The following is a 25039-nucleotide window of genomic DNA, read 5'->3' on the forward strand; positions in this document are numbered from 1 at the left end:
AGAAAAATGTTGACACACTCTAGAATGGCTAGAACTTCCGCTTGAAATACTGTGGGACTGCATCCCATTGGTATAGCCTTACTGATATCAGGGCCAAAAACACTAGCTCCAGTATTTTCTCCCATCTTGGACCCATCAGTATAAAATACTATAGAACCTGGACGTAAACTTGGCCCACCAGCATCCCAAACATAGCGATATGGTTTCACCACTTTGAAGGAAACATCATAGTTGGTCTTCGTTATCGTCCAATCTTCTACTGTTTTCATGTTCTTATACATTTGATGATCCTCAAATGACCAACAAGATCTCGGTCTAGGATTTTATTGTAACGTATAAACTGCAGGGCACATTTGCCGCTTGTAGTTTAACAAATTGATGCAATGGCAGTATATTGAGAAGGGCATCCATAGCAGCTGATGAGGTGCTTTTCATTGCTCCTGTCATAGATATACAAGCAAGTATTTGTAGCTTACTTAGCTTCTTTTGAGAGGTTACCTCATTTGTTTTGGGCCACCAAACAGGTGAAGCATAAGTAATCTTAGGCCGGACTATTGCAGCATAAATCCAGTGAATCCTGTTAGGTCTAAGACCCCAGGTTTTTTCCTAAGGCTTTGATGCAGACCCAAAGGGCATTGGTACCCATGGTTAAAACATTGTTTAAATGAGAATTGCAATTCAGTCTTTTGTCCAAAGTTACCCCAAGATGTTTAACTTCTTCTGAGAATTGAATTTGAACTCCATCTAAAAAAGGTTCAGCAAGATTTATTTTTAACCATCTAGTAAAAGGTTTAATTACAGTTTTTGAAAGGTTTACGTTTAATCCCTGCTCTCGGCACCATTTGAACATTCAACGCAGATTGAAGCCGGCTAGATATCGTGTCGTTATATTTTCCACGTATCAGAATAGCTACATCATCTGCGTATCCAATAACCTCAAAGCCTTGATTGATGAGTTTTTTAAGGAGTTCGTCCACTACCAAAGACCACAATAGGGGCGATAGTACTCCTACTTGAGGACAGCCCTTCACAGATCTTACTGATAGTTGCGCACCTCCAAGAACGGAAGAGATCTCTCGATCTCTAAGCATCGTTAATATCCATTCAATAATGCATTTATCCAAGCCCCTTGCTTCCATTGCAGAACGAATTGAGCTGTAGGATGCGTTATTGCATGCTCCTTCAATGTCGAGAAAAGCAACCACGGCTATTTCCTTGGCTTGAAACGATTTCTTAATTTTGCTGACTAGCGACTGTAGCGCCGTTTTGGTAGATTTGCCTGTTTGATAAGCAAAGTGAAATTTGCTTAGAGGCATTTCTACTAAGCTGGTAGACTTGACAAAGTCATCCACTATTTTCTCCATGGTCTTTAACAGAACACATGAAAGGCTTGTGGGTCTGAAGGCTTTTGGAGTTGTTTTGTCCCGTTTGCCAGCTTTTGGGAGAAAAACAACGCGAACCTTACGCCACGCCTTAGGTGTGTAAGCTAAAGTAATACTGGCTCTGAATATTTCGGTTAAGAGCTGACAAATCGCCTCTACCATGCTGAAGTAAAGCTGGGTGGCTGAACGGGCTCGTTTAGAAGTTAATCATCAATGTTAACTTATTTTTCCGATCAGCCTAGATAGCTGTGTAGTGCCGGTAGCGGTTGTCTCAATTGGCTAAGAATAACACTACGGACACCCTTTTACGGGGGTAAAAGTCCACTAAACAGGGAACCCCAATCCAAGGTGTCAGGCTATCCGTGCTGATGGATGAATGGTTGAGGGGGTTTAAAATATGCTCGATCTTTAACGGAGCCCGTAACGTAGGTAGATCGCCTTTATGTGTTGCGTTACGGTTCAAGATCTACCAAACCGAACCCTAGTGATATCCGGTTTGTCAAGTTAGGTTAATATGGATTCATGGTACAAAGTCCTTGTAACTGGTGACAGTTTCTGAAATTGCATTTATTCTGCCTTGCTGATAGCTAAAGAATCGGACTTTGCCCACCCGAGACTACACTTGATGTTAGGAAAGCAAACATGCTTTACGTATCCAATTGCGTAAAACACATCAAGGACTGTTAAGTTCTGGTAATTTAAGGACTCACTCTGCATTCTTATTGCAGAACACATTCTCTAATTTTACAGAGTTTTGCAACTAGCCTAAAGTCCCGGGTTTTTCTCTGTTGTCCTGGGACTAAACTAGAAGCAAGACATGGATGGGGCTAGAGTTCCGATGCATGGATAAATATCAGTACCACCGTTTTGTTATTCTCATAATTCAAATAGATTGTGTTTGATTAGGGGCGCTCTTTCACTGGGATTTAAATCTCTATAATAACGGGACGTTTTCATCGCAATCGATTTCTTGCACCTCTGGGTTAAACAGGAACTGCCCAACTAACAATCACTCATTTAACAGGCACCATTATGACGAATTAATTCAGCATGATGTTGAATAACATTTGAATTATTTTCACGTACAACCTATGTTCGGGTTTTGTTCACACAAATTTGGAGAAGTTATAAAGCATCATGTTGTGCACCAACTTATTTTTTTGTTTTTCAAAGCGTTTTACAAATGTACAAGAAAGTTGTTATTAAGCTTTGGCAAAAATGACTGAAAATAAATAAAATGCAAAAATTTTGAACTCTCACGAGAGTAATTATTTGCTCTCATGTTGAGAACACCTATTATGAAATAAGAATTACATATAAAATTACCTAAATCCGGATTAGAACTCGAGACCTGTCGATTGCCAGCCGCATGCCTTCCTATCTGCGCCATCCTAGAGATGGTGAGATGCAGCACCTAAAGCATAACATAATCTTCCCATGGCTCAATAATGATCACTCCTGAACTTGTGTTCAGCAGTGGTGAATTAGCACAGCAGTGGTAATCAACTGAACAATGCCTTATACTTCAACCGCTGTTCAACTCAAAACACGTGTTTTCCATTCTGATTTCGCTGTCATTATTTTTATCGAACGGTGAGAAAACTTGTATCGAATGCGGCCAAAAAGTGTTGGTCCTTATTGAAGATATTGTTTCCAGACGAACTAATTGCGATATGTTTTTTTATTTTTATTAATAAATATCGATCTTTAAAAATGTCTGACAATATGTGATGCGGTATGGTCTTGGACATGGTGCATTCACAGCATCTGTTCAGGTAATCTACTCATGCTCAGTCGAAGATCCGTTAAGAATTTTTTTATTTATGCTTTTGTCATGGAATCTTGACATTATGTTCAATAAATAGTTCATAAGGATGTTTAGGTATACTTGAAATGTGTCGATTTCTGAATGCTGTTTGGTTATCTAGGTGACTGTGGGAACAATATTCAGTAAACACGACAGCACTGAAATGTCAATCGCATCGATCCAAGCGTCTCGTACAATCGAACTGCTGCGGGAGATAAAAAAATAATAATAATCAAGGTACAAGATATCTTGTTACAGACTAATAATAATAAATAAATGCCTCATTTTTACGTTGATTACGTCTCTTGGCACTCAATGTTAAACTACATAATTCTATTCCGTTTTATTTTATGTGATTCGTTTAAAATTTTGGTTCATTGATAACTTGGTTGTCTAAACAGTTTTAGCCATGATTTATTCCATAATCCGAATAAAGTTCCGAGTCAAACTATGACGGGCTGAAGGCGTTTATTTGACAAGTGAAAAGCACATTGTTCAGGAGCATATGCTTATCGATACATCAGCTTAATAAGATGCAGACAAATGTTTTGTTAAACTATGTCGTTAAGGAATCAATGCTTGTCGAATAAATTTCTTGTTAAACTTTTGAAAAGTGTTTTAATTTATCATTGTTGATACCGATGAGGAAAGCCGAACATTTACTATTTTCTCAATTGAAAAATCATTTAAACAGTAATGTGTAGAGCATAATTTTAGTTCAGCTATCATTACCATTATTAAGCAACAATTCAGCAAGCTTGCTTGTTTGTGACTTGCAATTGTTAGTTGGGTGTACAGAAATCGATGCTTCATTGCCTCTCAATGACAATGGAGTAGTACGACATGCACTAAATACTAAGGATACGGGTAATGCCACAAAAGATCTAAATATTGGTCGCAGTGGCTCACCCGAACAGAAAAAAAAGTAAAGCTGGGAAAGTACCATCTTTCCCGGCAGATTTGAAAGGTTGAAAAGAACTTAATGCCCATTCGACCCTCGACGGTATGAAGATTTCACCAGCTTTTTGATAGGCATTGATCGACAACGCATGTCTTGCCTTATCTGAGTCCTGTTCTTCATCCGAATAAGGAATCGACCCTAGGAAGTGAGATCTCATCATTACTTCCAATGTCTCAGAAGAATCAACAGTAAAACTGCCATCTTCTTTTTTAAGACTTTCAAGACCACTTGCATGGTCTTTCGAAAGGACTTTATGAAGCCTTGCAGCCGTATTTAGGAGAGTTATTGATGTCTTCACATATTCGTCTCCAGTCCTTTGGCTAGCCTCAACCCTCTGTTGTATTCCGTAAGGGCTTGTTTATACTGAACCCAATCAGATGTAACTTTTGCTCTATTGAACAACCGTCTAGATTTCAGTTGCTATCCATCACCCAACGGAACAACACGCGTTCGGTTTACTCTAAGTTTCTTTTGTTCTTTAATCATGCCGGTTACGAGAAGTAATTGCATTGTGTTAGATACATCTGTTCTTCCGAGGCGTCCTAGCATCGCCGATGTGAAACAATTTTTGGATCGTGAATTGGAGCTCGACATGACGCTAGTGAAGAGCATCCAAGTTCATAACGTGCGGCATGTCATATACATGACCATGCATAGTGAAGAGGTGGCTGCCAGAATAGCGTCAAATCACCATCTCAAACATTTTATGACCTGCAAGGGGAAACAGCTCGCAGTTCCATTGCCGATATACGTCGATAGCTGCGCTGTTGACGTCCGTCTGCACGACCTTTCGGAGGAGATCGAAGCCCATACAATCATTAGCCACATGCAACAGTATGGCGAAGTGATTTCCTTGCGAAACGACGTTTGGAGAAATTACTTCCCAGGCCTCAGCAACGGCGTACGTGTCGTACGTATGAAGCTGACTCAACCCATTCCTTCATACATTACTGTGTCCGAGGAAACAACGTATGTTTCCTATTTCGCTCAAACACGGACTTGTCGAAACTGTGGAGGCAACGATCACCCTAAACAAAGATGCTCCGAATTAATTAACTTGTAATTAATTGTATATGGATAATCGACTCCGTTATGCCTAGTGCGCATGAGTCTTTTAAATAAATGAAAAGTAAAAAAAAAAACGTCTAGATTTCTTCCTCAGATCTGCCAGCTTATCATCCCACCAAGGGACATCCCTGTTGGATGACCTCTGTCGGATTGGGCATTTTATCAATAATCTCATCAGATGCATTTTCCAACTGTTAAACAGACAAGATCTTCTCACCCTTATATGAATTTCCAGTCATTAAATAAAAGCTGTAGAGTTCCTAGTTAGTTTTCTTTGGGTTTCTATAGCTTTCAATTAAATTTGATCCGGGTTTATAATCGAACCTGATATGTTTGTGATCTGACAATGTTTCCTCATCAGAAACATGCCAGTTCGCGCTCTTATCTGATAGCAGATAGCTGCAAAGCGTTAGATCTAAAATTTCCTGTCAAGCATTAACAAAAGTTGGAGAATTTCCTTTATTGCATATGTTTATGTTATTAGATGAAATGTAATTCTGGAGATCCTCACCTCTTTTATTAATATCTGTACTGGGTATGATGGGCATTTGCATCGCACCCTATTACAAATTGGGCGTTTATTTAATAGTGTTGCCTTAAGTTGTCCTCTCTTCCTTGGGAGCTTGTGTCCTGGCTAGTACTATAGGCTCAAGCTTCCGGATGGGGAGGGGGGCCAACTCAACTTGCTGTTGGTCGGCCTGCCATTTTCTCTGTAGATCAAGTACGATTCGAAATCCGTGGAAGTAACGGATTCCCACTTGTCTGCCCCGGTACCCTCCATTTCAATAATTATGTCAGTAGTGATATCTCTACCGCACATCTCCTACATACTCGACCTTTGCTCCACGAAGCGTGAGTATTCAAAGAGTACGTGCTCCGCGGTCTTGTCACAGTCTGCACACTCCGGACATGCGGGGCAGCCTGCGTGTCCGAATCTGTGCAGATACCACCTAAAGCATCCATGGCCTGACAGAAACTGTGTCCTCTGCCACTTCAACATAGACGATTTTCTGGTGATCCATCTCGCGCCTCTTATGCCGCGTCGCTCGACGCACTTTTCGTTCTTTGACACCACTAATGCTATGGGCATCATACCCTCTGGCAAACATACCACATCCTTTGAGACCGTGCGGTATGCGCTGACCATCCTAAGGCACATCAGGCCTGTGGGTACTCTCGAGTCTCTTCATGTTTCAATTAACCACTAGCACATTCGACCAAGCAGCGGCGCCATACCGTAGTATGGAGACCGCTACTGTCGCGAGCAGCTTACGCTTACTCGAGACTATTGTCGAGCTATTTGACATTATCTTTGACAATGCCACTATCGCCATGCTTACCCTTTTGGAGCCATATTCCACGTGGCTTCCGAATTTCAGCTTATCGTCGATCATGACCCCCAATTGCTTCAGTGAGCGCTTAGAGTACACCCGCCTGTGGTGCCACTGCCTGTTGTTCAGACATTCAGTTGTTAACATTTTGTGGGACGCGAGTGCCAACTGTCTCGACCGCATCCAGTCCTACACTATGCCAATTGCTGACGTTGCTGTTAGTTCCACTTCTTCTATCGACTCGCCCTATACCATGATGACAATATCATCGGCAAAGCCTATCAGCTTTACGACCGGTGGAAGTTTGAGCCTCAATATGCCATCATAAGCCGCGTTCCATAGTACTGGACCACTGAAGTACCCTCGTGGTGATCAAGTAGCTCCTCTCGTCTTCCTCGGTGTTATAGATTAGTACCCTATTTGGAAGCAGCTCTCCACTAACCGGCATCAGCTAACCGGGATTCCCAGGTGTTGTATGGCGCACTCGATGGCGGCCTGGCTGATGCTGTTGAACGCATTCTTTACGGATTCTTGTTCGTTTCTTTTGGAGCGCTATCTCGGCCGTTTTGGTAACAGCCCTAATAGCGTCCACCGTCGATCGACCTTTTTTTTCCTTCTAATCTGCTCAACAGACACCCTAACAGAAGGTTAGGGTAGTGTAGGCCTGACAGGCCGTCTTCTACAACAAAAGTAAAATCCAGGACTACTCTCTCCTCGTACCCACTAAACCATTCCTATGGTCGCCAAACCCTCCGTCTCTCCGGAAGCCGAACTGGTTATCCCAGAGGCCAGAGTCATCGGGTTTCCCGGTATAGACCATCAACTTCGACAGAATGATCCGTTCCAACAGTTTTCCGGCGTTGTCCAGAAGGCAGACAGGTATGTACGCCGACGGGTCACCAGGTGGCTTCCCGGGTTTGGGCAGTAGAACCTTTGCCTTTTCCAATTCTCCAGAAATTTGCCTCTGTCTAGGCACATCTACATAGCCATTCTGAACATGTCAGGGCTAGCCTCGATGGCCGTCTTGATGGCCACTGTCGGGATACCGTCCGTTTCCGAAGCCTTAAGCGATTTTTCTATTGCAATAAGTTCGTCATTCGTCATCGGGGTGACCTCGATATGGCCGGTGTGGGTGTCCGGCCATTTGGCCGAACGCCGTTTGGCCGAATGCCGTTTGGCCGAACGCCATTTAGCCGAATGCCATCTGGCCGAATGGCCGTTTGGCCGAATTATGTTCAAAAGAATTCAGAGGAAGTTTTTGACATTCCAACTACCATAATGATCATCAGAAATATTTCCTTCTTTTAATCATAGGCTATTCTTTCTAGTTTTGGTATTCAGGGATGAATTGGCGTTGAACCTGTCAATATTTTATCAAAGATTTTTCCTTCTTGGAATCATAGGCTGTTCTTTCGAGTTATGCTTATGCGAGGAATAGTGACATGGTCACTTAAGTTCATCATTTATTTTCGGCCAAATGGCATTCCGCCAAATGGCATTCGGCCAAATGACCCTTTCGGCCAAATGGCGTTCGGCCAAACGGCATTCGGCCAAATGGCGTTCGGCCAAATGACCCGGAACTGCCGGTGTGGCCATGGGGAATGGGGGCTCATGGTCTTGTATCGTGGCCCAGGAACAGCGTTTCCAAGATCTTCTGCAGTATCTCTTGGGAGCGTTCGGGGGTGCTGACGCGCTCTTCGTTTTGGCCATGACTACTCTGTAGGCATCACCCGATGGGGCAGTGTTGGCTGTCTGGCAGTGATTTTCGAAGCACGCCCGCTTGCATGCCTTAATTTCTTTGTTCAGTGCCAGTGTAGCCGGCCTCACTTCGTTCCATTCTACCCTCATCGGTGCGAGCTCATTGCATTTTCCTTCTAGCTCTTAGGCAGGATGCACGGAGTTCAGCGATTTCTGGACACCACCAGCAGAGATGTCCATATCCTCAGTGTGGGAAAGAGAAATAGTAAATACACCACTCACGCTGTGCATCTGAACAGGAGCCCTTCTCTTATATGTGAATCCACCACTGCGATTCGGATGCGCGCAAGCTTGGTGGGTAGAAATAAATCTCTTAGCTACCTGAGCACTAGGCCACACAACAGTGCGGCGAGAGCGATTTAAAATTCTCTTCGGTGAAAGTGTAAAAAATCACCCGGGCGCGCGCTCCAGTGAGGTTTTTGCGCCAGAGTGCGCGCTGCGGTGAAACACCGGAGAGTTCTCGCCCCGGCGACACCATGGTGATAATTCGGTGACTGCTGGGTGAAAACACGGGAGAGCGCCGGAGAGCGATGCGCGCGAAAGAGTGAGCCACACTCGATCCAAGGCGGACGAGCAAGAGCACTCACTAGCGCTTGGTCTACCTACACCCTTAAATGAAACAACACAGCACACGAGTAACTTTCACGCAGCGACCGAAAAGACAAAAGAATTTTCACGCAGATTTGTGTAACACCGGATCAGCACATTTTTTGTGTTGATCCAGTGTTACACAAATCTGCGTGAAAATTCTTTTGTCTTTTCGGTCGCTGCGTGAAAGTTACTCGTTGCGCTGTGTACATCGAGTTCTGCGTGTACCACCCAAAACAAGAGAAACTGGCTTCTTGGTGTGGTGAAAAATGTTCCTATCCCCAGTGTGGTCGATAAACTGAGGCCGCAGTGAATCGCTACGGTGAAATGCCATCTCTGACCACCAGTATACCGGTTTGCGTTCATTTCTGGGTAGAGATCGCCTAGTCATTGCGGCGTCACATGCACGGCTTAGAGATACGACTAGATCATCGCTGGATAGATTGTTGGTGTTACCTCCCCATATCAATCGCTCCACAAATGCCTGCTTATTGAAGCACAAGGTCAGTCATCCTCGATGATGATCGATGACCTTCGGCTGCTTCCTGTCTTTTTCCGTACTCCACCCTGTATATAATCGCCAAATGGTCACTGAACCATCCATCGTCGACTCTCCAGTTCAAGCTATGGTTTAGACATGGGCTCCCGAAGGTCACATCAATTATGGGCTCTGCACCGTTTCTACTGTAGGTTTTTTTTTGTCGCCTACGTTCGCGACATCCACGTTCAGTAGAGCCCAGCCTCTCGCGTTAGTCAGGCGGCTACTTCACTCAATCGTCCAGGCGTTGAAGTCTCCACCGATGACCACGAGACTCAACCCCACTAGTGCGCTTGATAGCGAATCCAGCATAGACGAGGACTGGTTTATTGGCCACCTGGAGGGAGCATAACAATTGCCGTTGTACACCCCGTTGATCTTCGCTATTGCGAAGCCCTCGTGCGACGTGGAAGTTATTTCTTGGATCGGAAAACGACCGCCGCTAGCTTGGCCTTATCCGCTACCCAGTCGCCGTTATCGGAAGAGTGGCGTATGGGTCTGATAGAAGGGCGATTCCTATACTTGACTCCGAGACTGACTGCCACAGCTACTGTTGTGCGGCTTCACAGTAGTTCAGGTTTATCTGTGTAACCTGCATTATGGTTGGTTGGTTCGACCTCCTCACGTGCTTGGACATTTAGGCCCGCCCCTCGTGTGACCCTTGTTCGCCGTGCAAATCAGGTATTTAGGTGCCGAGATGCACTCCCTGGCGATGTGGTCTTTCCCCAAGTAACCAAAAGTTCCGCTTCCCATGACAAAATGCACTTTCAAGTTCCGCGAAGTTCAGAAAAAGTTCCAAATGGAACTTTCTGGCTGCTTAAAAGGCTAACGATGAGCCTTGTTGGAACTTCGGTCACAAGTTCCGGCAAGGCTCATTGTTAGCCTCTTAAGCAGCCAGAAAGTTCCATTCGAAACTTTATCTGAACTTCGCGGAACTTTAAAGCTGCTTAAGATGCTACTCGGAACTTTGTCGGAACTTTCAAGTTCATAGAAGTTCAGTTCAGTAGCATTGTGTGTCAATGAAGATTAATTTTATTGCTTTTACAGAAAACAACTGTTTAAGCATACACGAATGAACGACAAATATGAATTTATTAAATCAATGAATACTAGGCTTGAGCAAAAAAAAAAGTTGCGCCCATCGGATTTGAACCGATAGCCGCTGCGTGAGAATCCTGCGCTCTACCACAGTACTACAGTTGCGATTGAGAGAACAGCAGGTAAAGCCTGACTTGAACCGATTTTCTGTCGGCAGCTAGTTTTGCACATTTGTACAGTAGTGAAGTTAGCTTGACTTTGTCAAGTGTTTTCAGCAGCGCAGCGGTAAGTCAGCAGCAGGGTTGTTAACGTTAATCAACGATTAACGCCGTTTCGTTAATTCGTTAACGTTAATTGTAACGATTAACGAATTTCGCGTTGATTTTTCAGGCGCGTTGATCAACGGTAACGTTAACGCAGAGCGTTGATTTAACGTCAACGACTCCGTTAATTTTGCGTTAATCATGTGAGTAGCAGTTGTAATTTTCATAAATCAGGTTTGAGTAAAAACTTCTCAAACTTTAAAACAATTATTAGCCGAGCTAACATTGGCCAAAAAGAGATGGATAATCTTCATTATATGTCCAGTCTAAATTCACTTCAAAAGAGTCAAATAATGCATTCATTTCGATCAAAACCACAACTCCCGTCTTCCATTAGCTAACCCAACATTATGTGTGGCAACTCTTTAAGCGACGTATTGGAACCGTGCCTAGTACGCAAAGAGTTATTAGTCCACTAATGTGGGCGCCATTCCATGGGTAACGAGTCATTTTATGACATTATAGCGGATTTTGTCTTCCATGAAGCATATTAGACATCCATTGGGTAAATTTGAATGAACTAAAAAAAAAAACAACTTGAAATGGGAGAAATGACTTCTTCGGCCAAAGTTCGATATGTGATTCATTCTGTTTTAGGCCAACGGCAAATTCAACCGCTGAGTCTGAGATATATCATAAACCCAGTGCATCTTTCGCGATCGCGACGTTTAATCAGGATAATAAATAATCAGTGGTTTATTTACGCTGTTAAGTGAATCCCCCTAATACATAATGTTGACGTTTTTCATGGTTATTAGCACTCGTTGGTTGTTACCTTGAGGATTCAGCTTGGGATTCAGCCATGAAAAATTTCGTGTCTTGAATTTCTGGCTTCCGGTAAAATCTCATCATTATGAAGTCATCCGTTTTAAACTTTAGGAAATATGGAATTCTTTTCTGTAATTCAGAGTTCTATTGATTTAAAAAAAAATCTTGTATTGGTCATCCGTTTTGTGAGCGATCAAATCTACTCCTGGGCAAAACTGATAAGGAAATTGCTTCACACGACACTGACGTTTGGCATATGCATGCTTGCTGTGATCAAAAATAGCCTCCTACACGTGGTGTACGCTCACGCTTGAGATTCTGATACCAGTAAGCGATACGCTTGGATCGTCTGTTCGCCTGTTCTAGTATAAAGATGGTGGAGTAATGTTAAAATGCAAAATGGAAACCCCATCGGCTTTCAGAAACTGCTGTAATAATAATTGCGGACCTTACGGATGCACGTACTGGCATCTAATCTAGAAACCATAAGATTAACCTCAGAATAGAAAAAAATATACAGCAGGTAATTAACGATTCGGTTAACGGCACCCGTTGACGTTGATTCAACGCAACCCGTTAACGTTAACGTTGATCACCAAGAAAATCAACGCACCGCCGTTGACGTTGATTTGGATGAAAGTTAACGTTAACGGCGTTAATCGTTGATCAACGTTAACAACCCTGGTCAGCAGGCTATCACGCAGGAGGATCCAGTTCAAATCTACATAGCAGCAACATGTGTGAAAATATAACTACCAGAAGCAATTTCCAGCATGAATCACAACCCACCAACAGGGTTGTGATTCTGGAAAACACATTTTTGTTTCTGCATGAATTTTGTCAAAGTTCTGCCACATGCTGCTTAGAAGGCTATCCAGCGTGCTTAAGTGAACTTTCAAGTTCAAAAATTACTTAAAAATGAAGCTGCTTAAAAGCCTACCCAAGCAGCACCTGCAACATCATCCAAAATGTGGTTTTCTATGCTTTGGTCTAAAAGAGTAGCAATAAAAGCGCACGCAACTTCCATCTTGTCAGTTGAGTTGCATTTAAACTCCGAATATCGTTAAGTTGCAGCTTTGTTTCATGGGAATTACAAATAACATCGTATTTAACATCGATTTATGGTGGCGGAGCTTACATATTCCTCACAAGTGGCAATACAGTCAGCTTGCATTAAATGTGTTATGTAACACACATGAAACATCTTACTCTGGTTTGTTTGTTCAGATTAGGTTCCAAATGTGTTGCGGAAAACTTGCGCGACTTTTCATTTTGACAGCTTTCTAACTTGTGGCAAAGACGGTACAATGAAGTAACGCGTAACTTCAGTAGCTTTTATGGTGCATTGAGCAGCAAATCTTTCACAGAGCTTCTGGTGTAGTATGTAAGGTGAGTGGTTAATACTCCTGGTGTCCATGGTTCGAGTCTGAATATATTTTTTTCATTTTTTTATCATTCCCCCTGGCTCATGTTGCATAACGATTTAAAATTTGCGCTTTTTGCGTTCCAAAGAAACAATTGTGTTGTGTTGTCCTTAATTAGAACAGTGAATAAATTGCACTGATGTTGCTGGTACTGGCTTTGAAACAAGTCGTGTTGCTTGGGTAATGAGCAACCTCGAACAAGCTGCTTAGCTTATTAAGTACCCTTTTATCTGAACTTTTGGTTACTTGGGACTTCGTACTTTCCGCAGAGTTTGCACCTGTCAGAGCTTTTACGCAACCACGACTTATGTCCTTGCTCGAAACATGCCTCTGGCTGCGCGTGCATATTGAGTGGCCACAGTTTTTCGGGGGTTCCTCATCAGTAATGTGCTTTTATTTTCGTCATACTCAAGACAAAAATTTGATTTGAACAGGATAAGTTTGGAAGCATAACTGGGCACGGGGATTCTAGATGAAACAAAAATGTATCTAGATTTTGTTCCTGGAGCTCGCTATTCTCTTCGACCCGAGATTACACACTACTGTTGGGGACACCCCCGGAAACAACGCCGATCATGGGTTAGCTTATAAGTACAGGTCGGCGCCAATGGCTCTGATCTTGCCGTTAATGTGAGTCAAATCAAGCCGCAGTACAGGAGGAAGGAAGTACGGTGGAAGGTGAAGCAATGACACCGACCGAGCTGGCGCAATCATTCACCCCTGTGGCACATCGCCGCGACGAGCAAATATGGAAATTGGGTTGAGGTTTATCCCATTACCAGTCATCTTACGACGACGGATCGGCTCGACGACGACGGTGCTTTTGTGCGTGTGCGGGAATGTATGAAGCTGCGGCGCGGTACGGCAAAGATTATTGACGTTAATGGATTTAAGTGAGCTCAGGTTACCGAGCGGTGTCTTACTTCACACAACTCAAGTTCGTTGATTGGTACCTATGTATGCCACGCGGGATTTTGTCTCTTCCATGTAATAACTTTACAACAGAAGTTCTCAACTTCCCGAGTAGGAAATTCATGAAAGGTAAGTCCATTGAAAGAACGTGAAGTACTTGTTCAAATGTCAATGGGAAACGTGATATTTAACATATCAGGTGCTTTCAAGCCTTCATTGACGGGAATTATCGGGAAACCATGTCAACCTCATTCCACTTGCCATCGACTAACTAATTGCACAATAATTATCTATTCATAACACCGTGTCGAAGCGATTGCATTACATCGACCGTTTAAGCTCGGACACACCTCTAGTCTAAACAGCGATGATTCTCACTACACACAAGTAGCAGCGACTAGTTATACATATTCACAACCAGCCAGAGCCAGCCAGCAGCGTGCTGTTCCACGAACCGAAAGTGAAAAGCTGCTCAGTTCCTGCCGCTTCTAATGCTGCTGTAACAACTGTTCCCCCGCTTGACCTGGTCTGGCCCGGTGTGGAAGCCTTCCTCCCCGTCGCGTCGGCACTAAGCCGAAAAGCTTCCCATGCTAAACATAGCTTACACCATGTGTAATACTCGATACAGCCAGCGGTATACAAATGCACGTGTGTATGGACAGAGAGGTACCTTTTACAGATGAACGACTGGCTGGCTGGTGGTATCGTATCGTAACATAAAGTGCAACTGTAAAACACGCATGCGCGATGATCTTCAACTTGTCAGTCTCCCGCCGCCGTCTTCTCTTCCACCCAGTAGGTATGTATCGAGTCGACTCAAACCCGTTTCCCTACTCAGTCCACATCTCCGATAGTCACGTCGTCGTCCGACGACATAGGAACGTTCCAATGGCACAGAGGGGCGACGGGAAGAAATTCTTGGGCAAAATGTTTGACCCCGTGGCACATTACAATATGAATAAAGCCTGTATCCGCAATAATCGGGACACAGAAATACAGCTGTAACTCTGCAATAGATACATTAGAATTATTCAAATTTGGCATAATAACATCATAAAATGTGTTCATTTCACCTACAAAATTTCATGTGAATCGGTGCAGTACTTTTTGTTGTAGCAATGAAAGAGCAGAATGAGCGCCATTGAATTTTGTATAGCCCCTAGTTTTGCTTCTCAGTGCTGTAACTTTTGAATTTGGCAAAGGAAATGGATGAAATTTTGAACACAATCCTCTCAATTTACATTTGTTGCATAGGCAAAATTTCAAGAAAATTGATGTTTTATAGTTGAAACATGTTTTGGGACTGAACGTGATTTTAGCCCCTCAGACAGCAATTAGTCAGAACCCTTTATTGTTCTCACTGAATTTTCTAGCGGCGGAACCACAAACGCAGTAGTTTCAGGGCAACTTTAACTGGAATATATTTTTAGTTAGTTTTACAATTAATGCATGAATAGATATGATTACTTACAAATCTTCAGTACTGAACTTCACCTGAATCCCTCTCGTAGCTGGTAGCTTCTAGGTTAAGTTTTAACTGTTTAGGGTATAATTTAATATAGTGCATGCTTATTTGTAGTTCATTTATGTATGTGCGTTTCACTTACAGTATTTGCTTGATCGTGTAAGATAAATTGTATTTTAGAGTATATCTGTCCTATGAGATTGGTGATTCAATAACTGCACGTGTGAGAAACTGTAGAGAAACGGTAGATGACGATAACAAATTGTTCGAAGTTTTAGCGTTTTAAACTATACCTCACGAGTACACTATGGAAAAATAATATAATAATTCACCAAAACTACCCGTAGATAACGAGTTCAATTAATAATAATAAAGAATTTTCGATATTGCAGTGCTTACACGTTTGCATACACATAACCAACCACTAGCTTATGATTCGGTAGCTACATTGTTCTCGTTTGTCAATCATCGTTGTCAGTTCAGCCGGTCCGATGTAAAACATGCGTATAGCTATTTGGAAGTTAGACCTGTTCGCCGTCACATTCCTCCTCCCGTGAACAACTACCATGTTCAAGGTCAGGTTCACCATCCTCCGCGACGTCGAGCAGCGCCAAATTCACCGTCGGACGACGATGTAATCCTTTGGCTATCCGTACCCATGCTTGACGAATCCTTCCGTCAGCGCCAGGCACTACCTTCTCAATGCGTCCTCTTGTCCACTGGTTTCGAACAGTTTCGTCCACGACAAGCACTAGATCCCCAACAGCAATGTCCTTCACATTTTCGAACCATTTGGACCGACGTGATATTACTGGCAAGTATTCTTTAAGCCATCTTCTCCAAAATTCGTCGGCCAAATATTGAGCCAACTTCCAACTGCTTCTCAGGCTCGTCCGATACTCCGTTGGCAATACCGATAGTTGCTTCACACCACTGGAACTTCCCAGCAAAAAATGATTGGGGGTAAGCGATTCTTGATCGGCGGATTCTAGGGGGATATACGTCAGTGGTCGCGAATTGATGATTCCTTCGGCTTCAATGATAATCGTTTCCAATGTTTTGTCGTCGGGTTTCCTAGCAGCTTCAAGAAACGTCCCTATGGCAGCTTTTACGGATCGTACCATTCGCTCCCACACTCCGCCCATGTGAGGAGCTCCAGGTGGATTGAAGGACCACTTCGTATTGGTGTTGGTGAAGACTGAGGCTAGGGTCTGGTTACGCTCTGCGATCTGCTGCTGCAGTTTGTTGTTAGCTCCATGGAAGTTTGTGCCATTGTCGCTATATATCTCAGCTGGAGCCCCGCGACGTGTAACGAACCTTCGAATCGCTAAAATGCAGGAATCCGTCGAGAGAGTGTGTACAACCTCCATGTGGACTGCGCGAATGCTCAGACACGTAAACAACGCAATCCATCTCTTGACATAGCTTCTGCCTTGTTTCGTCAGCACTGGACCAAAGTAATCAAGCCCGACATACGTAAAAGGGCGTACAAACGGGGTGAGACGTACTTTTGGCAACGGAGCCATTTCGGGTGTCTTCGGTACCGTTCTTCGTACGCGACACCACATGCAGTCTTTCGCCACCTTTGCAACTAATGCACGCATTTTTGGTATTTGGTAACGTTGTTTCATTTCGTTGATAATTGTTTCTCGATTGGCGTGTCTATATTGACGATGAATCGTGTTGGACAGGAAATTCCGTATTTCAAATCCGCCTCTTTCGTGGATTTCCTTCACTTGTCGACCAACTGTTATTGCTTCTTCTTCTGTCCCGAAACTGTCCAGGTAATCGTCGACGTAATGATGGCGAACGATAGCATCGGCTGCTTTTGGATATTCATCGGCGAAATCTTGTGCGTTGCGATTTTTCACATATTGGGCCGAACTCGTGGTCGTGCGGCTAAGGTCACCAAGCCTTTAGTCGCATCGTGCTAAGGAGCGCGGGTTCGATTCCCGCCGCAGCTGTCAGGAAAAGTTTTCAGTTGTGCCACTGGGCGTTGCATGCTAGTCCGTTGTCTAGTGTCGTGTTTCCTTCAAAGAGCAAATAGCTCACTGGAAGCATTAAACGTGTCTGTGTCTTTTTTAAAACTCGGAGAACATTTGGACCCAAATATCGCAACGTCCATCACAAATATTGTCGGTTCAACGTTAGTTTGATCACGCCAAAGAAATCTTTGAAACTGTCGATCTTCTTCTCGTATCTTGATTCGATGGAACATTTCCTTTATGTCAGCAGCTAGAGCATACTGGAACATCCGGAAGTTGCTGAGAACCGCTGGCAGCGACGTTAACATATCTGGGCCTTTTAGCATAAAGGAGTTGAGGGACACACCCTCCACACTCGCTCTCGCATCCATGATCAGTCGAACTTTGCTCTTTCTTGGGTTGACGACTATCCCGAGAGGCAAGTACCAACATTTCTCTGGCTTAGTGCTTGTGAGCTCGTGTTCCGTGGCTTCGTGCGCATACTGTTTTGCAACGTAATCTAGTATAATCGCCCGCACATGTTCGTAAAGGTGTTCGTTATCGCAGAGCTTCTTTTCTAGACTCCGAAGCCGTCGGTAAGCCATTCCATAGCTGTTTGGCAGTTGAACATTATCCGTCTTCCAGAGCAGACCAGTTTCGAATCCGGTGGATGTTCTTCTAGTTGTGGCTTCTAATATCTCACGTGCGCGTCGTTCTTCGTCGGACTCTAAGTGAGCTGTTGGTGATATTATACCAGAATTATCCAACGCCACATAGCTCCGAACAAGCTGGTTCAGTTCCTGCTCTTGATTGGTCCATCCTCCAATGTGAAACCCACAAGTGACCGGTCCCACCTCGCTAGGTGAACATCCGTAGATACTCCACCCAAGACGGCATTTGGCTGCTATTGGCTGACTCCAACCTCCTTCACGTATCTTCAATGGTATTGTGAGTTTCAGATTGTCAAGACCAATCAGCAGCTTGGGCACCACTTCCTCGTATTCGTTTATTGGTAGCCCACGCAGATGAGGATATCTTGCCGCAAGGTCTCGGTAGTTTAATGATTGTTTCGGCAGCATCAATTTTCCGACGGTACGAGCGTCGACAAGCTTGAATTGATGGCTTACTCGTGACCCAGCGATGTCCACCAGAAGCCGCTGAGATTTGGATTCACTGCGTGTAACATTCCCTGTCCATAGCAACTGCAGTGGCTCACATGGTCCAGAAATTCCAAGTTTTGAAGCGACGTCATCCTCGAGGAGGGTGAGTTGAGAACCTTCATCAATGAACGCAAATAGTTCGACCTTCCCGTTTGGTCCACAAAGCGTAACTGGCAATATTCTAAACAAAGGACCATCAGTAGACTGCTTTTGGTTTAAATGGCTAGTAGAAACCGCCACCGAAGTGACCTGTGACGATGAATGCAGCAGTGTATGGTGCCGCAGTCGACAGCCAGAAATTCCACAACCTTGCCAAGTCCTACAAGGCCATCTACCATGCTGATTCAAGCAGGTTCTGCATAGTGAGTTTTGGTTGACAATCTTGATCCTTTCGTCGACGTTCAATGATCTGAACTGCTCACAATCGTACACACGATGACCTTCCATTCCACTCGCAACGCATATCTTCCTATTAGATTTTTCCACTTGACTTCCCCTACTGAAAGGCGTATTTTCCCCCACATTGGATGTTTCTAAATGAGCCTGTACGAAACCACGATCCTTTGGTTTCTGATATGATTTCGATGATTTGCTCACTGGATTATCGTCCGCTACGTCGAATGCTAGTTCTACGATGGAGTTCATAAACGTTCCGAAGGTTCGCAAATCAGCGTCCGCCCTAGCACCTTTATAGGCTGCCCATTTCATTCTGTAGTCCATCGGCAGCTTGCCGACCAGATCGTGAAGGAGAGAAGGGTTCATCAGATGCGCGTATTGTTTTGCAGTCTTTAGATGTTCCACGAGATTGTCGACGGCCATTCCAAAGTCGATGATGCTCTCCACATTATCCATTTTCGGCGGTGGGAGATGCCGAATCCTTTCGGTGAGGGCGCGAATCAAGGTTTCGGGCCGACCATAGCGCAACTGTAAAGTCTTGATCACGTGTGGTACACTAGCTGGTGTCAAAAGCCTCCCGCGGACCATTTCCAGTGCTGGTCCTTTGAGGCAACGTTGTAATCGGATGAGGTTTTCATCTTGAGAGAATCCACACGTCGCCGTTGATCTTTCGAAATTACTAATCCATATTGGCCACTCTTCAGGGTTGCCCGAGAATGCTGGAAGATCCTTTCCCATGACCTGCCGGGCGGCTAGTTGACGATTCGTAGGACCCTGCTCGGCTATTTGGTCCACTATAGAAGAGTTTTCGTTTTCTGTTCCATCTCGGTGTAACTGCGGATACGTTTGTTTGGAGAAATGTAGCGTTTTCTCATTATTTCTCTCCATACCCCTCGCGCTGTCGCAAATTGTCTTAGGCTGCGAATCGTTGACCTGTTCGGCGAAATCGTTCAGATCCGGATGAACTTCCGCTGAATTGTATTGGCCACTCAGTTTGACTCCGATGTTTGTGACTCGTTGTTCATCACTTTGTTGCGCTAACTGCAATTTATTGAGAGAACTCACTAATTCCAGGTTGGTTGGATCCCTTGTAGCCGGTCGTTCTGTAGTCGCTAACCACTTGTTCACTTTTTCACCCAACACAGATTCACTTTGACTGACGCTCGACCCTCGACTACTTCCGCGCAGTGACTGTTCGCGAATAAGCTTAGCTTTCTCTTCCAAAGACCGTTTCTTTATCGCCATTTGATCCCTGCGAAACTTAAGCTCCTCAGCGGTCTTCTTTTCCAGAAACGCCTTTTCTTCTGCTAACTTCTTAGCTTCTATCTCTAACTCGCGATCTTTAATCGACTTCTCCTGGATAATCTGTCTAGCTCGAATCTGCTTTTCCTCTTCTAACTCTAGCTCCTCTAATTGCTGCTGTTCGTTCAAAACTTCTAGTTCTAAGGCGAGCCGGGCCCTTGCACTAGACGATACACTTACGGTTTTACTGGCATTGGTTTTTTTTCGATTTTGAAGTACTTGCTTTGCTGCCGGCTGGTTTCTTCGTCTTCTTCGTCGCTCCGGAGGGAACGATCAGATTTGCACCGGCTCCTACGCTCGCCGACATAGTAGCTTTCGGAATGAGTCTACAGGGGTGACATGTCCACGACTGGTCCTTGACGGTAAACCCAGACAACCAGTCATTGTATAAGATGTTGCATAAGATGATAAAGTGGAGGCCATATGTGTGCATGCCTCCATTTAGGCGCATGTGAAATGTATGCATATCGCCTCCACTTTAACATCTTATACAACATCTTATACGATGACTGGTTGACTGGGAAGTCAACATCAGCGCAGCCGTAATGATACCAGGCACTACAATCATCGCACGCCACCATGTCTTCGATGTGGTCGGGGCGGTTGCAGTTCACGCAGTTTCGCTGCTCCTGTGGATCGTTCACTTTCGAAGTAGCCATGCTGGAGGAATCGATGAAGATTTTTAAAGAATGTTCTCACTGAATTTTCTAGCGGCGGAACCACAAACGCAGTAGTTTCAGGGCAACTTTAACTGGAATATATTTTTAGTTAGTTTTACAATTAATGCATGAATAGATATGATTACTTACAAATCTTCAGTACTGAACTTCACCTGAATCCCTCTCGTAGCTGGTAGCTTCTAGGTTAAGTTTTAACTGTTTAGGGTATAATTTAATACAGTGCATGCTTATTTGTAGTTCATTTATGTATGTGCGTTTCACTTACAGTATTTGCTTGATCGTGTAAGATAAATTGTATTTTAGAGTATATCTGTCCTATGAGATTGGTGATTCAATAACTGCACGTGTGAGAAACTGTAGAGAAACGGTAGATGACGATAACAAATTGTTCGAAGTTTTAGCGTTTTAAACTATACCTCACGAGTACACTATGGAAAAATAATATAATAATTCACCAAAACTACCCGTAGATAACGAGTTCAATTAATAATAATAAAGAATTTTCGATATTGCAGTGCTTACACGTTTGCATACACACGACCAACCACTAGCTTATGATTCGGTAGCTACATTGTTCTCGTTTGTCAATCATCGTTGTCAGTTCAGCCGGTCCGATGTAAAACATGCGTATAGCTATTTGGAAGTTAGACCTGTTCGCCGTCACATTTATTGTACCGATTATACTATTGAAAGTACTATACCAATAATCATCAAATTTTGCAGACATATGTAAAAGACACATAATCAGCTACCCTATGTGAAAATTTCATGAAAATTGGCAGAGAAATTCAAATTTTATAAATAGGCAAACAGCGCACATGAAAAACACGAAAAAATTTTACTAACACTCAGCCCTATCAACACCAGTAGCTTTCAAACCAATCGATCAAAGTTGATGAAATTTTGCAAAAAAGTGTGTATATAAGTATCATAGCTACTAACAAAATTTCATAAATATCTTAATAGAACTTTGAACTGTAGCGTAAAATAATCATCTATAATGCGAATGAAAATTGGTCATGATTGTACAAAGTGCTTAAAACCACGTCTGTTTGTTTTTCATATACAGTTAAAAGTAATGCATCGATTTTTATGAAATTTTGCACAATAAACACAATAAACATACACCAAAGAGTTCTCAGTCATTTATTTGGTCACTTATACCGATTCATTACAGAGCTACAGCCGTACTTCTGTGTCCCGATTATTGCGGATACTGGCTTTATTTGGCAATAGGTCAAAATGTCAAAATACAAAATACACTCCCGATCCAAAGTTTGGGGTCATCCCCTCAAAAACATGTCATTTTTTTAGGCCCATATCTTCGCCAATTTGCGTCCGACTTCAAACCCCCATATCTCATTCAAAAGATTATAAGTCAAAGAAACTTTAAACATGATTTAAAAGAAATTTTTCAAAAAAAATTGTATGAAAACTTTACCCAAAGTTGCCAAATTTTCTAAAAAAAAAAATATAAACTTACGGCAGGGTCGCTGGAAATTGGGTTGACAAAATTTTAAGATAAGAGCGGTAATATGACCCATTTTCTATTAGCTTTCAACTGCTTTTTACAGAACTTAGCTAAAAAATCTAGAAAAAAAAGTTATTAAGTAAATTAATCCTTGATGTCATCGACCAAAAGTTTGGGGTCACTATCGTAAAACATGGAAAGGTGATTTGTTGATATCTTTGTCATCTTTCATTCAATTTTAATTCTTCTTGGCTTATTTGAAACAAAATGAATGATACTTACTGCATAGACATTGAACCACACATATTTGTTGAAATTTACATACTAAAACTTAACGTAAAGTTGCCTCATTTTTTGAAGTGTGGTGAAATGTGTTAACTTTACATAACATTTTCATACACAAAAATCGTTAAATACGTTAAGTTAAAGACATCAAACGTAAATTTAGTTAATTATTTTTGAAATGAGCCAAAAATAATTAAAATTGAACTATAGATGACGAAGATATCACCAAATCACTTTTCCATGTTTTACGAAAGTGACTGCAAACTTTTGGCCGATACATCATATTGAGGGGTGACCCCAAACTTTTGGTCGATGACATGACATGAATTTACCAAATAACTTTTTTTCTAGATTTTTTAGCTAAGTTCTGTAAAAACCAGTTGAAAGCTAATAGAAAATGGGTCATATAGCCGCTCTCATCTTAAAATTTGGTCGACCCAATTTCCAGCGACACCGCCCTAAGTTTATATTCATTTTTTAGAAAATTTTGCAACATTGGATTAAGTTTACATACAAAACTTTACGAAAAAGTTTCTTTTAAATCATGTTCAAAGTTTCTTTGATTTATTATCTTTTGAATGAAACCTAGGGTTTTGAAATCGGACGCAAATTGGCGGAGATATGAGCCTAAAAAAATGACATGTTTTTGAGGGGGTGACCGACCCCAAACTTTTGATCGGGAGTGTATATAAATAACAAAAGATAGAAAATGTAGTAGTAAAGAAGGATATATTAAGAAGTTCTAATTATACTCCCGTGTTGTTTACACTAACTTTTTGCTGATGGAAATCCAAAACTACCTGGAAACAATAAAACATTTCTTTTCAATGCTACACACACGTAATCCCATCCTCGATGTTCGGTAACTTTCAATTGCGGATAACTTCGTCAATTTTATCTAATTGCTGTTCATTCGGCTATTTTACCTCTCTTTTAACGACAACAGCAAAATGATTGACGAAACTCCAGTAACAAGTTTTTTACTGTATAAAGCAATTTGTTTGTACCGAAGTAACCCGTAACGTGGGTAGATCACCTTAGAATGGTGTGTTGCGGCGTAAGATCTACCAAATAAAATTTTGATCTTGAAATTTTCCTGCCTGAAATAATCAGGCAGTAGTTTACAAATACTCCAAGCTCAAAGTTGAATGCACTTTTTTGATGTTTATGTAATATTTTTGTTTCAATTTTGCTGCTAATCAACGTTTTATTTCAGCAGGATTCAGGTAAATTTATTGTATGATACAAGTAATATTGTAAAAATATAAACTGTGGCGAGCGTATCACTAATATGTAGCTTATTCGACGTCAATGTTAATATTATCCAATATTTCAGATTCTCAACCGAAAAATCAAGTAGGTAATTCAAATAAATGCCGATGACGAGGAAACCAGGACGTATTGGGCAGATAACTAAGCAGTCTAATAATGGTGTGCTTGAACGTTGCCTAACCGCATACTTTGGAGTACCCTTCCACTAACAACACCTAGAACAACACCCACATCCCCTCGATACCTAGGCCTGAGAGGTCGTAGAACTTTCTACATCTTTTTAAGGTGTCTAACTAACCATGCTTTCATATTCCTCAGCAGTCGCAAGGACGAGGCCAGGACAACTCTAGACTGTTGGAGGATTGCGTCAATCTTGTCGAGAAGTCAGAGATTAGTCTCCAATGTTTGTGTTTTGGTATCCGACGGGAAGGAGGCAATCCTCATAACTGTGGTCTAGGGCTGTACTACGTGCGAAATTTATGCGACTTGCTTAATGCTAATGTTTACTTTTTCAGTGATAACCAGGTAGGGTGCGAGCACCGGTTTTGGCCAGTCTAAGGGAAATCATTTTTATAAAAATAACCAATAATCCTATGAAAACAACCAATGCGTCAAAAGAAAGGTTTCAATCTATATTTTGAAGGAAAAATGCAGAAATCATGCCAATACTTGATTTTTGTATTAAAAGTGGCACTGGCCAAAATAGAAGCTCTGCCGCAGTTTTGGCCATATTCTTAAATTTGGTTTCTATTTTGGCCAATCACGTGTATTTCTTATGGGAGTGGCCAAATTAGAAGCACCCTGGCCAAAATAGATATATGGGAGCAGATTTTTTAAGGAAATATTTTTTTTCTTCCATTTTTTAATCAAAATGTGTGGTTTTCACAGCTGTAATCATCATATTGTATTAGGATCTACAAGTAAAAAATAAATTTACGCCGATTTAGATCGCAACAGGCTCAATACCGCACTATGGCCAAAACTCCGGACTGGCCAAAACTGAAGCTTCTACCCTAAATGATTAAACCATGACAATTTGTAATACGCTTTTTCGCCAAGGAAAGCACCCCATTAAATTCTATCCAATTTCCAACTCCAGATATCTATGAAGTGGGCCAAGTTCATGGACGTGTTCTGAGTAGATAT

The 25039-nt window shown here is 42.5% G+C and overlaps 1 protein-coding gene and 1 long non-coding RNA gene across 3 annotated transcripts in view; one reads left to right on the top strand and one right to left on the bottom strand.

The window, feature by feature from the left end:
- The window catches only part of LOC109424411 (zinc finger protein jing homolog), a 515341-nt gene that overhangs the window by 393675 nt on the left and 96627 nt on the right, over positions 1-25039 (top strand). The window lies entirely within an intron of this gene.
- Positions 20652-24409, bottom strand: LOC134291884 (uncharacterized). Its single transcript, XR_009999325.1, has 3 exons — positions 21131-24409; positions 20995-21060; positions 20652-20936 (listed from the first exon to the last, which is right to left on the bottom strand). It is a non-coding gene; the product is annotated as an uncharacterized LOC134291884 (long non-coding RNA).

The sequence above is a fragment of the Aedes albopictus genome, chromosome 3 (assembly GCF_035046485.1).
Source record: "Aedes albopictus strain Foshan chromosome 3, AalbF5, whole genome shotgun sequence".
NCBI classification, from domain to species: domain Eukaryota; kingdom Metazoa; phylum Arthropoda; class Insecta; order Diptera; family Culicidae; genus Aedes; species Aedes albopictus.